Raw genomic sequence first — 17,702 nt, 5'->3', positions numbered from 1 at the left:
TAATTAAAAAAAGAAAAAAGAAATCAATTTCCTGCAAAGGAATGCCAGAGAGGCTGAGACTGACCTAAAGATTCACCAAGTTTCACTCAACAGATAAAGAAACTCTCCCGAATGTCACTCCCTTTGGACATGCTCTTCTGAACAGCGATTATATATTTGTGTGTGCTCAGTCGCTAAATTGCGTCTGACTCTTTGTGACCCCATAAACTGTAGCCCGCCAATCTCCTCTGTCCATGGGATTCTCCAGGCAAGAATCCTGGAGTGGGTTGCCATGCCCTCCTCCAGGGGATCTTGCTGACCCAGGGACCAAACTGAGGTCTCTTGTGTTGCAGGCAGATTCTTTGCCATCTGAGCCACGCCAGGGTGTGAGGGGGGTGAGGCAAGCTTGCCTAATCATTCTTAGATCTCTAGCTAGGAGCAGGTGAGAGAGCTTCCGCATCCCCACACCAGTCTTGTTTTAATTCTGTCTGGACAGAGCAGCCTCTGTCATCCAGATGCCCTAATGACCAGCCTGCAGAAGAACCAGCCCCATAACCTGAGACATGTCATCCTTTCAGTAATCACATCTCCCCTGATTGACAGATAAAGCACCACTGGGTTTATACATCAGTCGCTGTGAGTCTAGTTAACTTGTGTCTGTCTTGGCAGTGACTCAGGTTCTGGAAACAAGAACTGGAAGCCAAGCACAGAGAATCCACCAAGGTCAGAGCCCCCCAGGGGCCCCTGCTTGTATGGCCAGCTCTGCAGCCCCGGAGGCGGCTCACCAGCCCCAGCAGCTCAGGGTCTGTGACCACTGAGAAATCATTTTTTAACACTGCCAAGTCTTTTTTGTAAATATCTGTGCTTTTACTTTGCTTCCTGCATCTGTTTTCTCTCTTATTTTCACTGTAAGCACAAGTAAATGCTCAATAAATGCTGATTTAATACCCAGATGGGTGAGTAATAGCCTCAGTATTTTTGACTGGAAACGAGTAAGTATTTCTGAGAGCAAAGGCAGACAGTATGTGAAAGCATTTAGGAGGAGTGCACTTTATAAATACAAGAAGGTTGTAAGTGACCAGTGGGATTCCACTGTAACACCTGACCACACAAGGGATTCACATCAAAAAGATCTCCAGGTCTGCTGAGGGCAGTGTTGTTACAGTTCCTTACGTGTGCATGCTAAGTTGCTAAGTTGTGTCCGACTCGGTGACCGGTAAACTGTAGCCCACCAGGCTCGTCTGTCCATGGGATTCTCTAGGCAAGAATACTGGAGTGGGTCGCTGTTTCCTCCTCTAATTATACATTCACCCAATCATTAATAAAGTTAGAAGTTCTTTATAGAAGTTAAGAAGAAAAGAAAAGAAAATCATTAGAAGAAAAAACTTTACATGTATTAAAAGATGTTCACTGCAGTACTGTTTATAATTTCAAAGTCACTGGAAACTGTCTATGAACAAGGACTTGTTCAATTAAGAGGGTGCATCCCCTAGGAGAGTGACAGCAAAACTGAGGATGCAAATCTGGACTTATTGATCTGAAGGTATATCAACAATTTTTTGGTAAAAAGCATAGTATTCATTCAACAGGGAAAGACTGATTGAAGGATAACTATGCGTCAGGCATCTAGTGAACAAAAAACCAAGTTCCCACTCCACCATCTTGTTCCTTTTGGAAGGATCTAGATTTACATGTGAAAATATCTGAAAGACACAAAGATGCCCAGAGCAGTTACCCTGAGTGGCAGAATTCCACTGTGAACTTTTTTCCTCTCTTGCATTTTCTGATGTTTCTAAAGGGTTTTCCCTGATGGGTCAGATGGTAAAGAATCTGCCTGCAATGCAGGAGACCCAGGTTTGATCTCTGGGTCGGCAAGATCCCTTGGAAAACATAATGGCAACTCACTCCAGAATTCTTACCTAGAAAATCCCATGGTCAGAGGAGTCTGCTTGGGTATAGTGTATGGAGTCAAAAAGAGTTGGACACAACTGAGTGACTAAAACACACACGCACAGATACACACACACACACACACACACACACAATGTTTCTAAAATGAACACATAATTACTTGAGGGAGGGAAAAAAAAACTTAAGCAGACACGGTTTTTTTAAGAATGACAAATCACGAGAAACTCTTCCCAAAACAATTCATAATCTAGAAAAGATGTCTGTTGAACACAAGATGCTTCATCTCCCTCCCCGACCCCTCAAGGTAATGAGGACATGTAAGGCCTTCTTGCAAGAGGACAGAGCAGCCACTGGCTGCTGGCGCCCCCAGTCTACAAGCCAGGACCATTCTCCACCCCAGGTCTCAGACTGGAGTGAAACTTGCTGACCCCATCCCTCACCTCTCTTCCTGCACCAGGAATTTCAGAGACAGAGCAAATACTGGGGATTCTAATCCTTAGACAATTACCATCATCTTTAAATGTCAACACTTACAATGGAAACACTTACATTCTTTAAACGTCGGACTGAATACCTAAATGATATCAAACCCCTGCACTCCTGTTTAATTCAGATGGTGAGGCATCACACAAAATCTCTACTTAACATTTTTTAAAAAATCTACAAGAGTGCACAAGACCCCAAAGGCCACAGTCACGAAAACCTCCCCAGGACAGGTACGGGGCTCAAAGCGCAAGAGAGGGTGATGCAGTAAGGTCCATTTCTCCACATGAAAATCTCCCAGCCAGGGAAGTTCAGTTCCACCAACACCGCTTTACAGGTAAGAAAGCCCAGCTTCAAAGAAGTCCAAAAATCTGTCCAAGGTCAAAGCTAGAAGCAAAGAGAAGCCAAAGATGCAAACACAGACAGGTGTGTGGGATTTGGAAGCCCATGACATCACCCAAAATAAAATAGATCTCAACAAGGACCACTGGAGACACCCCTGAGAAAAGGAACTTGTCCCATCCCAGTTTGCCCTGACAATGCCTCAGGTACAAAAAACAGTGTTTAGAAGAACATGATGGATGGTCAGTCACTTAATTTTTGAATCTCCTATGATGACTTTCAGTTGTGCAAATCAGACTGTTTCATATTTGGCTGAATAAAAAGAAACATGTGATCAAAATTTGGAACTTTGGTCTCCTAATCCAGGACAGAAAGGTGAAATAGCCAAATGGCTGTGGACCAGCACAAAACCAGAATAAAGTTTCCTTCTTTACGATGTCATAAACACTGATTTCTGAAGCCACAAGGGAGAAAAAACCCACAACTGCTGCCAGGGGATATTTGGGCCAGGATGACAGGGAGGGAGAGTGAGAGCAGACATAGCAGCTGACTGTCTCTAACCATCGGGTCACCACCACCTGCTGCTGAGAGGCCCTGGGTCACAGGCCTGGCCCGGAGCTTGACATGATTTATTATATGCAGAACAGTGAGTGGCTCCAGCCATCATCCCTAGTTAAATTCAAACACGAGGCTTTATTTTCCACTTCTCTAAGGGACACACACAAACATCTGACACCAGTTGTCAAAACAATGATTCTGAGGGTAATTTTCAAATGTTTAAACGAAGCTGCATTTTTCACATATTCCATTTACACATGGTCCCTGACTTATTGGATGTTATTATCTATTCACTGGACATTAAGTGTGAGCAAACTCCGCGAGACAGTGAAGGACAGGGCAGCCTGGCAGGCTGCAGTCCATGGGGTCTCAAAGAGTCGGACATGAACAAGCTGGCTCAGTCGTAAAGAATCTGCCTACCAGTGTGGGAGATGGAGCAGACGTGAGTCGATCCCTGGGTGGGGAAGATCCCCAGGAGAAGGGAATGGCAACCCCCTCCAGTATTCTTGCCTGGGAAATCCCACGGACAGAGGAGCCTGGTGGGCTACAGTTTACGGGGTCCCGAAGAGTCTGATGTGACTCAGCAACCAAGCACAGGCACGCACACCCGACTTGCATCTCTTGACTGTACCAGGCGGTGGAAGCAACATGCGTTCAGCAGAAACAGGACTTCAGATTTTGAATTTTGCTCTTTTCCGAGGCTAGCGTATGTGGGTCTCACACTCTTCCGTGATGCTGGGCGGGGCAGGGAGTGACCGCTGGGGCCGAGAACTGACACAAAACTATTCTGCGCCCAGACAATCATTCTGTCTTTCATTTTCAGTACAATATTCAATCAATTATGTGAGCTATTCAACACTTCATTACCAAACAGGCTTTGTGTTCAATGACTCTGCCCAGCTGTGGGCTAACAGTGTTCAGAGCACGCTGAAGCTAGGGAAGGCTAAGCTACGACCCTGGGGAGCTTAGATGTATTAAACACATTTTCAATATGTTCAGCGTACGATGGATTTGTCGGTACATAACCCCATCTGAAGTTGAGGAAGAGCTGTACTTTTCTGTATCTGAAAGTCATAAAAATTAAAATCCTTTCCAAAAGGGTGATAGCACACATAGGTAAACAAAGGCAGGAAGTCGGGGTGAGTGAGATGGCAAAGGGCAGAACTGCGAGGGCACTGCTGGGCAGCGTTTACAAGTCAGTTGATTATTATTCATAGGAATTGCTTTCCTCCTCTGGAGTAATTTTTAGCTGTGAAGATAAGAGGCCTGCTCCCATCAGCATTGCTGCTTCACGGTTACAGGGCAGTCACTGCCCTGGTCTCCATCCTGCGCCCTCCTGGTTCACAGGATACGCTGTCTGTACAGCAAGGATGCGGAGAAAAAGAAAGTGCAGCCCCCTGCCCAGCAGAGCCCCACCCAGGGGATGACGATAAGGAAGCAGCGGTCAGCCAGCTCCTGGCCTCAGCAGTCAGGAAAGGCTTCCCTGAGGAGACTCAGGGAGCTGGGTCTTTGGGGACAAATGAGGACCGCACTCCTCACCCCGGAAAAGGCTGGTAAAAACAAGCTGCAGATGTACAACATGAAAAGGTATGGGGGTGGGGGGCGAGGGGAGTCTTTTAAAGAGCTGGTCCCCATGACGACCTCTCACACCCACCTCTTGCCCTCACAGTCTCCGGGGCCACTCACCCCCTCACTGGACCTCCATCACTCCGTGCTGGTCCCACGCACTTCCCTTCAGCGCCCCACCAGGCCTCCACAGCCCCAGTATCCCAGCCCCTCTGACGTAATTCCGGGTCCTTCCTGCCTTGACATCCTCAAATGACACTAACGCTCGTCTCAGCGGCCTACTGTCTTGTCCTTGGTTTTCCAGGCTCTTCCCCAGGAGCACAATCACACGGTTCTAACAAACCAAACCCAGGGGCCCCTGGTCTTCCAGGTGTTACTTCTCTGATCATTCTCGACCCAGAATTGTCCTGTCTGCACTGGGCTCCCAGACCCCTTCCTCCACACCCCAACCTCCTCCTGGGCTTGGGGTCAAAGGGCACACGTTCTCCCACCTCCAGCCTCTTTGGCCTTCTGCCCTCTGGCCTTCCCGCCTAATCATCATGGAGTGACTGAGACAGGTGCTCCCAGGCCTGCTCCTCACTCAAGTCTGCAGTGAGCTCTTTCGGGGTGATGGGTTTGACGCTAAGGAAGTGAGCCCCCAGCCAGCCCCTTCTCACACAGCCGCCCCATGATCCTGCGTGTGTATCGCACGAGACAGATGCCTCCTTGAGCCTGCGTCCCAGGCCTGGTGGTCCCTTCCTGGTCCCGAGCTGCTCACAAGCCTGGCTCAGCCCGTCCCCTTCCCACGCGCTTGCTGCCTCTCAAGGAAGCACCTACATTTTAAATAATTTGACTGCTAATTATGATAGAGAAAAAGTAATCAGCTTATGTGCAACCAAGCTCAGGCTCTTAAAGGGGCCTCAGCCACCGGGTTTCTCGCTTCTCCCCTTGTATGATCCTAGGAAGGCCCTGGGGACGCCGGCTCTGTCTCCCTCACTCCACCCGGGAAAGGTTCAACTCCTTGGTTTCAAAAACAGAGGTGACCACGCCTAGTCCCACACCACATGGCCAGTTTCCTTCTTACACAAATTCCCTACCTCAGTGGAGTTCAACCCTGGATATACATCAGAGTGCTGATTCCACTGGGGAGCTTTTAAAATCCCCCAGTTTTCCCCAGTGGCGCTAATGGTAAAGAATCTGCCTGCCAGTGAAGGGGACATGGGTTTGATCCCTGGGTCAGGAAGATCCCCTGGAAATGGCAACCCACTCCAGTATTCTTGCCTGGAGAATTGCCATGGACGGAGGAGCCTGGTGGGCTACAGACCATGGGGACAGGACTGAACACACACGTGTACACACATAGCAGCCTTGAGTTTTGAAGCACTCAAATCTTGCTGGCCAAATTAAGCTACTCAGCGACATCCAAATCCTTTCAGAACATACAGCTCCAGGGCAGCCGTGGTCCATGCAGAAGCCAGGCAACCGTTTCACCCATTCTACAAGGGGGCTGGGCCGGTGAGCTCAGGGCAATGAAATGGAAGCTGGAGCTCACTCTTACTGGCTACACAGATCCTCAGATACTTCGTAATATTGCCAGACCCAAATGGCAGCTTGAACTCAGCCATGAGGCAGATGTACACCAGGGCAGTTGGCTGATGCTTGCATCAAGGCTCTTTGTTTTTTCCCTGAGAGCAGGTTGACCAGCACACTTTGGGCTCAGAGACCAAGGAAATATTTAAATTCCTTTTATGTCTGCAGACCTTAGCAGGCTTCCATGTTTCATGAGAATGGGGCAGTGTTTTCCTCAGTGAAGCAGGCTGGGAGAACGGGGAAGTGGGGGAGAGAGAGGAGAGGGTGATTTAATAAGAATTTGGAACCACAAAAACTCTTTCACGGAAAGGATTCTTTTCAATTGGTTCAGAAGAGCTGGGCTACCAGGCATAAGCTCAGAGAGTTCCCCGAAGATGAGCCTTCATGGAGCAGATAAGAATAATCTCATTAGTATGTCCTTTATTTGATTGTACAGTGGAAGGAGGACCTTATCTTACATTTACTTAACAGCCTTCCCATAATCTTAATCTTATTCTAGTGACCTCCTCTGCCCAGAATACCCTCTTTGCATGGTACAAGGACAAACTTCAGGGCAGATTCTGAGCTGTCCCCAACTTCAAAATCACCATCTTCCAAATAACATCAAACTCTACCTTGTAGATAGGGTGCAAGGGCATGGCCCCCTGGGGGACAAAGGTGCAAACGGACTGGTTTCCATTTAGGCTGCAAAGATTTCTCAGGTTTTGAAGATTTCACCAGCTTTTTGTTATCACCGTGTAAAGGAGGTAGGCACTCTGCTATTTCCATGCCTGTGTCTTCACACTCCCGAAGGTGTGACTTGTTTCTTTCATTCTGGCACACGAGAAGATGTGATGAAGAGCTCTGGGCTCAGGCAGGTCCAGGTTTAAATCCCAGCTTGAGTGCTTACTGGACAATGAGGCTGGAGGAGCGACTTCAGTTCCGGTAGTTTTCCTGTAAAAGGGAAACCCTCAGGGTTTTTGTGAGGATTTTAAAGTCTGCACGCTGGATCAGGTCCATCACAAACCCTTAGCAAGCAATCCCCGTTTTGTGCTCAGCTGTGTCTGACTCTTTGTGATCCCATGGACTGTAGCTTTCCAGGCTTCTCTGTCCACGCAATCTCCCGGGCAAGAATATTGGAGTGGGTTGCCGTTTCCTCCTCCAGGGGAATCTTCCTGATCCAGAGATGGGACCCAGGGATTGAACCCGTTGTCTCCTGCATTGGCAGGCAGATTCTTTATCACTCTGAGATCTGGGAAGCCCAAGGGATCCTCATTACAACACCCCAAATCTCAAGTCCATATTTGCTTACCAGTGGTTTGGGAAGATATTTTATACACTTGGCGGATGGGAGGTGGTGATGAACTATAAAGAATTTCACCCATCCTAGAATCACATCACACACTCTTGCGTCAACATTCTTCCCCAGACTCTGGTCCTGAATGCATCAGGTGCTGTCCAGTAAAACATGACGCCTGCAGGGCCCACGGAGAAGCAGGCTCAGGCTCTCTGGAAGACCCTGGTAAGCAGTTGGGTGTTTAGGGGCTTGCTGAATTATTTTTTCTGTCCCTCTCTGGAGGGCGAAGGCAAAATGTGGGGCTTCTATTGTGCAAGCAGCGGGGAGGCAGGATCCAGCTTGCCGGAAGCTGAATGTCAACACTGGATTGCCCAGGGCTCCCCTCCTGGCCCTTAGGTGAGGGTGAAATCTATTCAGCTGCTCAGTGACACTCCCCAGTTCTTGGCTGTCAGGCCCTCAGGACAAAGCAGTCCTAGTGCCCATCTCCAGGGCCTTAGGAAACACATCCCAGGGGACTGACTCCAATTCTCAGAAGAAAAATTGCAAAGTGGCCCAATTCAAGTGTCGAATTTGAAAATAACCAAGCTAAGGAAAACCCACGTGGCTGGCCCAGAGCCCACAAGGCACACACAAGCCTGGTTCCTCAAACAGGGAGCCACGGCGGTTCGCCTCCAGCTGGGGCAAGGTCATCCAGGGCCCAGTGAAGTGGCTTCTAACCTTGTTCGGGCCAAGGGCTCCCCTAAGAAGCTGAGGGAAGCCAGGTGGCCTCCTGCCTTGCAAGAAGGAAGCGCACACATCCTTTCCACGCTTAACCAGCCCGGAAGCCAAGATTTAAAGATGGGAGCGGCCTCCCAGGACCCAGGGGTGTCAACCTCGTTCCTATTAGCATATCTTATTATCACACCAGTACCATTAGAATAAGAAAAAAGTCTGTTGAAGCAGCCTGCAGGGAAACAATTCCAGGCTGCTGGGTAACTAGAAATTGAGTTAGCAAACAGCAGAGGAGAAAATCCAGGACTCCCCTTTCCTCCCAACACGGAGAAAATTTGGGGCCCAACACTAAGAGCCCAGAAGCCCACAAGGATACTTATCAGTAAGTCGTCCAGCCCACTTTCTGGGTCCTTCCAGAGAGCCCCCTGTGTCGGGACGGTGCTCAGCTACTAGCCCTTGGGCAGAAGAAAGTGCTGGTGGGAGTGAAAATTAAAAAAAAAAAAATGAAACTATCAAATGACAAACTGGAACCCTCCAGACCTGCTGCAGAAAGAGGCGCTTCCGCCACGACTGCTTTGCCAGGGGAACAAAAGGCAACCTGTGTGGCACCTCGGGCGGCTCCGGCTCCAGCTTTTAGTATCCGAAATTAACAAATGATCCCAGTTCCTCCCAGTTGCTTTAAAAGGCCCCTTAAAGCCTGGTGCCAGAGTCTTGGGACAACAGGAAAAAAAATTAAAGCTCACAGAGGCTTCTCCGGCACCACAGATCTGAGCGGGTCATTGTTCATTTGGTAAACAAGAGTGCCGTAAAACAAATGCCTAGGAAGCCAAGGTTGTTCACTGAGTCCTGCTCCCAGAACTAACTGTTCTCTCTCAGATCAGCGTGGCCTCGGCATCAGGCCTGTGAACCCTGGGGCTTTAATGTCAAAGCCCCCTTACACTCTGGGCATCTGCCCATGTGCACAAAGCAGATGGGGGAGATGGATGAGGGGGTTCTGTCTCCTTCCAAGCCCCCCACCCCCCATTTCCTGAGGGACTTGGCCTGGGCAGACTGTGCTGAACAGAGAGCCAGGAACCTTCTCCAGACTCCACTGGACACTCCCAGTTCCTAGCCAGGATGACCAGGTGAGAGGTAGACTGTTTTATTTGATGATGAAAGCAAAGTACAGGAATGAAATGCTTCCTAGCCCCTCAAAGTACAGCCGCTGTCCGTGCAAGGATGTCGAAACGCTTTGCAAACCACCCATTAATTTTTATGGTGCCCTGAGAAGCAGATTGAGAATCATTACCTTCATTTTTACAAGGGAAGGAACCCAAACCACAGCCAATCCCAATCCCCTCTGAGCCAGTGGTCTAGCTGACTGCCGGTTTCTCTCTCCATCTCCAGCCTGCAGAAGGCATGGAAAATACCACCCACTGGAAAGGGGACCCACGGGGCCTGAGAAGGCAGCCAGGCCCAGACACCTCAACTTTGGTGCTCAGAGACAATCACGTTTAGAAGGGGAGAGGGGGAGAGCTTCACAAAGGGATTGCTTTCATTTAGTCAAAGAGGTTCACGTCTAAACTTAACCGATTAGATCAGCAAGTCGGTGCAATATGAATATCAAAGAAGGTAAATACTGAAGCCGGTAGGAACTGTAGGATCAATGATGGTTTCTGTTTTACTGTTTACATTTCTATGCTTTCCACCCAGAAAATACAGTGTTGCTGTGATCCGAACAAAAGTTATGTGTGAACTTCTTACTACTGATAAAGCACACGGTACCGATCTAGCTGCACTAACTTGGCAAGAAAAGCGCGGATAACATCCTGCCGGGGTTCCCTTTTTGAATCGCATTGACCGGTAAGGCTCCACCGGCCTCTCCGCACGCAGGAAGCCCGGGCGCCGTCCCTCTGGCGGCACCGGGGGCCGCCCAACACCCCCGGGAGAAGGGCCAGCGCGGCCTGGTCCCCCCGGCTACCCGGCTGGCCCGAGCTGTGAGCCGCCGGCCTCCAGGGCTGGGGTCTTACAGACCACCAATCCTCACCGCGGAGCCGGCTTCCCGCGAAACACCACTTAGCAACGTGCGTCTCGCCAGTCATCCCCGCCCGCCCGCCGCCGCCGCCGCCGCCGCCACCTCGCGGCTGTGGGTCTCCGGACGGCCAAGCCAGAAATCGGGGTTCTCATTTCCATCCTAACATGAGGGGGTCTCCGAAGAAGTTGAAACACGCATTGTCACTGAGTTTAACCCCGGACCGCGCGCCCTTCCCTCCGCCCGGGACCCGCGCCAGAGGAAGCCCCGGCGCCTCCAGCCCTCGGAGCACCCACGGCCCCCCTAGCCGAGCGCCCCGAGGACGCGAACAGTCGCCGAGGAGGGTCACCTCTCACGGCCGGCCTCTCTAGGGCCAGGGAAGGGGGATCTGCTGGGCTCACGCGGGGGCCGTTAAGTGCGGCTCGGCTCCCGGAACCCCGGGCCAGGTTAGCCTGCGCCGAGGTGACGGAGTCCCCAGGGAGCACGAGGGGCGCGCAAGGCTTCCCGAAGTGGTCCGGCGCCAACCGCGCCCGGGCACCCCCGGAGCCCCGAACTCGGGAGGCGGGGGAACGATCGGCGCCCGTGAGGCGTGCAAAGCCGCCGAGCCCCAGAAGGCGCCGCGGGAGCGCGGCCGGGAGCGGGGCTGGAGCGGCCCGCAGGGGCCGGCCCGGGCGCACAGCCTACCTACCTGGCTCGCATTGCGTCCCGCGGGCTCCTGCGGTTCTCCCCGCGGTCTGGGAGCACGTCCGGGCCGGCAGCGCGCGCCGATTCGCGGGAACCACCGCGCGGCGGCAGCGAGTTGCTGGGACCGCCGAGAGTGCCCGGAGCGCTCGGCCCCCGCCTGGGAGGGCTGAGGGTGGTCCGGGGCGGGGCGCGCGAGGCGGGGCGCGGGAGGCGGGGACCAGGGAGCAGGCGGCAGTGGTGGGCGGGGGTGTCTCCTGGCCCGGGCGGGGTCAAGAGGGCGGGGTCTCGGGGCGGGATCGCAGGGGAGGGGTGGTCCTGCGCTGGAGCCGGGCGCCTTGGGCGGTAGTGGACCGAGTCTGAGCCGAGCGCCCTGGGGAGACAGGGGTGGGACGACGCCCGGGACGAGTAGGCGACCGGGTCCTAGCCGGGGCCTCCGGGAGCCAGGGGCGGAGCGCGGGCGGGTAGGGGGCGGGGCGAGCTAGGAGGGGTCGGGGCCCAGAAAGCGGCCAAAAGGTGGGGGCGGGGTGGGAACGAGTGGTGGGCGTGGTCATGGCCGAGGGCGGGGCCTGCCTGGGGCGGTGGAGAGGGGGGCGTGGGGCTGGAAGAAGCAGAGGGCGGGGCCGAGCTGTTGTAGCCGGGGGCCTGGGGGAGGGGCGAGCGGCGGGGCCCGGGAGACGGGGCGGGCTCGGAGGGGCGGGACCTAGAAAGCGGCCAAAAGGAGGAGGCGGGGTGGGAATGATTAGTGGGCGTGGTCGTTGCGGAGGGCTGGGCCTACGTGGGGTGGAAAAAGCAGGGGGCGGGGCCTAGCCTCTGCCGGGCGGGGCAGAGCCGCTGTGGCCCTGAGGCTGGGGGACCCGCGGGCCGCGGGGGCCGGGAGGCGGGGGCGGGGCCGAGCCGGAGCGCGGAGAGGCCGGGATGGGGAGCCATCGCAGGCGGGGGTCTGGCGCGGCGTCTCCCGTAGCCACGGCAAGGATCCGGCCTCGGCGTCTCCTCCTCTTCCTTCTTTAGGCGGGGGCCCCTCCGGAATCGTGGTCGTTAATAACGAGCAGGTCTAGAGGTGGCGGTCGTCTCGAGACGTTTTGGCCGCGCTCGTAAGCCCCTGACATCTTCCTCTTCCACTCTTTCTCTAGGAATCCCAAGCAGAGACCCCTGGGTGATGTTCGGATCCCCAGACTGGCCGTCGTCGGCCAGATCGCGGACAGGGGCGCCTGATTATCAAAACCTTTCTTACTCTCGTCTAGGACCGTGGAGAAAAAAAAAAGCATGTGGGGACCAGCGCAAAGTTTAAAAAGTAAGAACAAGAAAAAGGCAGTCACGGGGGAAATTACAAAGAATTTCCTGCTGAGCAGATCGCAAATGGAATACACAGCCTCTGGCAGTGTACACGTTCTCTGGCCGGTACACCGCTGGGTCACCAGTGCCTAGAATATGCCTGGCACGTAGTAGGTACTCAATAAATGCTCAGTGAATGAACGCACCACATACTGTGTGGCAAGCACTTTCCATGGACTGGAACATTTAATCTCCCCCAAATCCCACACTTGGCTACCCCCATTAGTCCATTTCACGCCTGAGTACACTGAACCTTGGAGGATTAATTTGACAGCGGGAAACTGGTAGAACCAGAATTTGACCTGAAGCCACTCTGGAGGTTGGGCTCTAACCATTTCGAGGACCACTAGTTACCAAACTGAAGGACTGGGTGCCCTATGCAATGCAGAAACCAGGAGGAAGAACAGGTCTTTAGGGGGAGAAAAGCTAACATTTGTTGTTCAGTGCCCAATGGCAGCCCACTCCAGTATTCTTGCCTGGAGAATCCCAGGGACGGCGGAGCCTGGTGGGCTGCCGTCTATGGGGTCGCACAGAGTTGGACACGACTGAAGCGACTTAGCAGCAGCAGCAGCAGCCCAGAAATAAGCACTCCTTGAGTCATTCCTCACCGTTACCTAGCAAAGTCGATATTATCACTGTTCTCATTGTGTAGATGGCTTTAGACCTTATGTACTGCTGTCATGAGGCCTTGGGGCATGAGTCTCAATTCAAATCCTGGGTTTTCTGGATCCCAAGCCCTTGCAACCTCATTGGTCTTTGAGACCTCCTTTAACTAAGGGATCTGATTTTCTGCCACCTCAATTTGAAGTTCCTGATGAATTTCTGGAAGGAGACATAGGAAGACAGATGCATGGACCTAGAAGGGGGGACACTGGTGTTCTGATCTGGGTCTCATCCGTGTGTCAGTCACTCAGTCGTGTCTGACTCTCTGTGACCCCATGGACTGTAGCCCCCCAGGCTCCTCTGTCCATGGAATTCTCCAGGCAAGAATACTGGAGTGGGTTGCCATATCCTCCTCCAGGGGATCTTCCCATCCCAGGGATCAATCCCGAGTCTTCTGCAGTGTCTGCATTGGAAGGGAATTCTATACTACTGAGCCACCTGGGAAGCCCATCATCTCTGTCTTAGGACAATTGAATTCCTGAAAATAGATACAATTAGCCTTAAAATGTATGCTGCAGATTTCAAAAGGAAGCTGTCACCCTGAAAAGACATGTAGAAAAACCTCAGAAGAAGGGTGTAAAAGGCATGTGGGAGGCTTAGGGGGTCCTTAGTAGTATAAGAACACATTTGGAGCACTGGCCTGGAAGCCAGCCTGCTAGGCTCGCCTCTCTGTGACTCGGTTTCCTAAATGAGAATGAAAATTCAGTGCAGCATGTAAGGTGGTTAGCAAAGAGCCTGGCACATAGTGTTTAGTTTGCTTTATCTGCTATTATTACTGCTATTCCCAATGACTAATATCCTTACTGCGTAAAAATGCCTATAAAGCATTGAACAAGACAAGCCAGTGGAAAATGGACAAAAGGTATGAAAAGACAATTCCCAGAAGCACACAAATGGCCAACACGAGGAAAAGCTCAGCGGCCACACCAAGGAAGGGAGCTAGGGCAGAGCACAAAAACAATCAAATAAGAAAGCCAAGGTCCAGTCTGGGAAAAGCTGAGTTCACTGAGCAGTGAGGGAAGAAGAAGCATTCAAGTGCACAAACAACAAAGTGATGTGGAAATGCAAGATACAACGCTGATAGCAGAGGGCCTGCTGCGTTCACCTTCAGGGGCGAAGAGCTTGTCTCATGGTATCCACGGCTATACCAGCCCAGTACTTGGTATCGTATTGTGGTGCCATAAGCATTTTCAAAGCAGCCTGCATCCTTGAAGAGGAATTTATGGAAGTCAGAATGTTTAAATAAAATTGAAAAAAAAAGAAAAAACCCATGAACAGATTCTCCTGTACTCTTACTCCTGTAGTTCATGGATTTGATGCGGGAATGAGCTGGGAGAGACAGTGCCTCATGGGCGGGTGTAAGTTGTCTGTGGACTTTTCTGTCTTTGAAGTTCTGAAAAGCAAAAGGTCTCAAGATGTTCTTCCCCATTAACTTTATGCTTTCTCATTCTACCAAGTTTTCCTAGTTCTCTTTCCAAAGGCAAAAGAAAAAAAAAATGAGCTACTTATAACATTCAATGACCCAATAAGCATTTCTAGTGGAAACACATTCAGCAAATTCAATAACTTGTTTTTTCAAGTACAAGAGTAATACTTGTTTGTTTCAAAGGATTCAGATGATTAGAAGAGTGGGTCCAAAATCACTGCAGACAGTGACTGCAGCCATATAATTAAAAGACACTTGCTCCTTGGAAGAAAAGCTATGACAAACCTAGACAGCATATTAAAAAGCAGAAACATCAGTTTGCTGACAAAGGTCCGTATAGTGAAAGCTCTGGTTTCTCCAGTAGTCAGGTATGGATGTGAGAGTTGGACCTTAAAGAAGGCTGAGGGTCGAAGAATTGATGCTTTTGAACTATGATGTTGGAGAAGACTCTTGAGAGTCCCTTGGACTGCAAGGAGATTAAACCAGTCAATCCTAAAGGAAATTGACCCTGAATATTCATTGGAAGGACTGATGCTGAAGCTAAATCTCCAATACTTTGGCCACCTGATGTGAAGAGCCGACTCATTGGAAAAGCCCCCAATGCTGGGAAAGATTGAAGGCAGGAGGAGAAGGGGGTGACAGAAGATGAGATGGTTGGATGGCATCATTGATACAGTGGACATAAGTCTGAGCAGACTCTGGGAAATATTGAAAAATAGGGAAGCCTGGCGTGCTGCAGTCCATGGGGTTGCAAAGAGTCAGACACGACTTAGCAACTGAACAATGAACAACAAGAGTAATGAGTAGACATTGACCGCAATTTCACACCTTCTGCCAAGATCCCCCGGTTAACAAAGTATTATTACGTGTCCATCCAGAAACCTTTTCTTAAACATTTACAGTATGTTAGAGTGTATGAATGTATATGTGGTACATATGTGGGTTGTAGGTATGTGTGTGTGTGTGTGTGTGTGTGTATACACAAGTGTGCATAGTTGGTACTGAGATCAGGCTGCCCAGGGTTGAATGCCAGCCCCATCACTTAACAGCTAGGTGTTTTCTCATCTGGAGCTGAGCATAATATTTGCAGGGATTAAATGAAATAATGTGTGCACATTGCTCAGCGTCGAGCTTACAGTGTTTATAAATATAAGCTACTGTCATTATTTTGTATACACAGACATACTTACAAGTTAATCTTTCATTCCTGGTTTTGTGCCAGCTGTACATAGAAATACCTTTTTGCAAGCCACTGTAGTTCAAGGAGATGACCACATTGCCCTGGCAGAAAAGCATTGATGAGCGAATCCAAGAAAGTGACCTTCAGACTTCACAAAAGGATTTTACCTGCCAAATTTCTCTGTGAGTGTAGGCTCCTTTATAATGATGTGCGCTCAGTGTATTAGGGGGGAAAGTGCCATCTTAGAAGTCTCCTGTGTGTTGGAAAGTAAAATGGCCAGGAAATTAGAGGAGGCTGGCATGGATTTGGACCATCAACATGACATCACTTTTATTTAAACCAGCAATAGCATGAGCTTAATCCACACCAACCACCACCACCACCGAACATTCATTCTGGTAGCTTCTGCTAGAAACAGCAGTTCACGCAAGAATAAGTAATAAATACTGCCCTGAGCTCTACCAAAGCTTGCTAATGTTGTGGCATTCTGGCTACTTGTAAAATACACTTCACATTAGGGAGTAACTTCTCAGAAATCACACGTGGGTTAATCGTGAAAGTCTGTTTCTAGGAACAAGGGCATTCTCTACAAGGAAATAAAAATAATAATGTTCTTTTGGAGAAGTGAGATCAGTTATGAACAAAATGCCCATGTCAAGGGGAAAATAGAATTAAAAAATACAAAAAGGTGGAAAAGAGTAGTGTAACGCATTAAGGTATTTATCCAATGGAATCTATAAAATAGGAATTGTATCATCCATGTGGTCGAACAGAATTTCAAACTTGCTATTTCTGACTCAGGGTGTGAAGAGGGGCTGCTGGGAAAACCCTAGCCTGGCTGGGTATCCTCGGTGGATTTCAATTGAGGAAGAAGATGCTCCTGACGTGAGTCACAAGACTGAAGAGTGACGGCTGTGCAACTCAGACATACACATGGAACACGTGTGTGCCAGGCCCTGGGCTCAACCCTGAGAATTGAGGCTGGGTGAGGCAGCATCAGCTCTGCCTTCCTGGTGCTGAGGGTCCAGCGGTGACTTGAAACAGAAGGAATGGGACAAGCTCGTGGGTGGTACGAGCTATAAAGGAAATCACCCAAACCAGGAGACGACAAGAGACTCCCCGACTTAGGTAGGACAGCTAGAGAGGGCTGTTGGGGGAGGGGACATCCGTGCCAAAGAGAAAGGAGCCAGGGAGGGGCATGCCAGGCAGACAGCACAGCAAATGCCAAATCTTTGAGGTGATGACTGAAAAAAAAGGGTGCATCTAAAAGTTGAGAGTTGTGTTTGATTCGGCGGACATTCTGAGGCTGTCAAGCCTGGGACACAGCATCCCAGATGACACTGAGAAACTGCTCTGAAGAGGCAAAGATGAGGGCAGCCAAGATATAGGGGGGTTTTGCAACAAAAGGCCTTGTCAGAACATCAAAAGATTACTGTTAATAAAAGAAAACCAGATGTCTCAAGTTAAGGAGTATAGTGTTTGTCTGTGCATGGGAAGACACAAGAGTCTGGGCTCACTGAAATCATTCCTTTGACACACAGCTCAGCTCTCTGGGGCCAGTATCCTGTGATTTCTCAACCTGAGTCTCCTCAGGGTGCATGGTGGGTGGCTGGGGTGGGTGGCTGCATTCTGATGATTCAAAGAGGGGGAGCATTTTGCCTCCACTCAGAGTTCCCCTGGAGCTCACTCTTGGGGCCACTGTGATATGATGGCTGGATGTCTGCAACACCCTATGTTTGCTAGCTCAGTTGAGTCGCTCAGTCGTGTCTGATTCTTTGCGGCCCCATGGACCGCAGCACGCCAGGCTTACCTGGCTTACCTTATCACCAACTCCTGGGGCTTGCTCAAACTCATGTCCATCGAATCAGTGATGCCATCCAACTATCTCATCCTCTGTCGTCCCCTTCTCCTCCTGCCTTCAATCTTTCCCATAATCAGGGTCTTTTCCAATGAGTCAGTTCTTCGCATCAGGTGGCCAAAGTATTGGAATTTCAGCTTCAGCATCACTCCT

The 17,702-nt window shown here is 50.6% G+C and overlaps 1 protein-coding gene across 7 annotated transcripts in view; it reads right to left on the bottom strand.

Annotated features, from left to right (window-relative positions):
* The window catches only part of SH3BP4 (SH3 domain binding protein 4), a 102,056-nt gene extending 89,936 nt beyond the window's left edge, over nt 1–12,120 (bottom strand). For 4 of the 7 annotated variants that reach the window (XR_014055248.1, XM_081495431.1, XM_081495436.1 and 1 more), the window contains exon 1: nt 11,095–12,120. The gene's annotated coding sequence lies outside the window, so the exon portion shown is untranslated. The remainder of the gene's footprint in view (nt 1–11,094) is intronic. The other 3 variants (XM_081495434.1, XM_081495433.1, XM_081495438.1) reach the window with 1 other exon arrangement.
* Nucleotides 12,121–17,702: the final 5,582 nt, after the last annotated feature.

This window comes from Giraffa tippelskirchi, chromosome 5, assembly GCF_054371585.1.
Source record: "Giraffa tippelskirchi isolate mGirTip1 chromosome 5, T2T-mGirTip1v1.2.pri, whole genome shotgun sequence".
NCBI lineage: Eukaryota > Metazoa > Chordata > Mammalia > Artiodactyla > Giraffidae > Giraffa > Giraffa tippelskirchi.
Note: the sequence above shows the minus strand (reverse complement) of the source record. Positions and strands in the feature narration are given on the sequence as shown.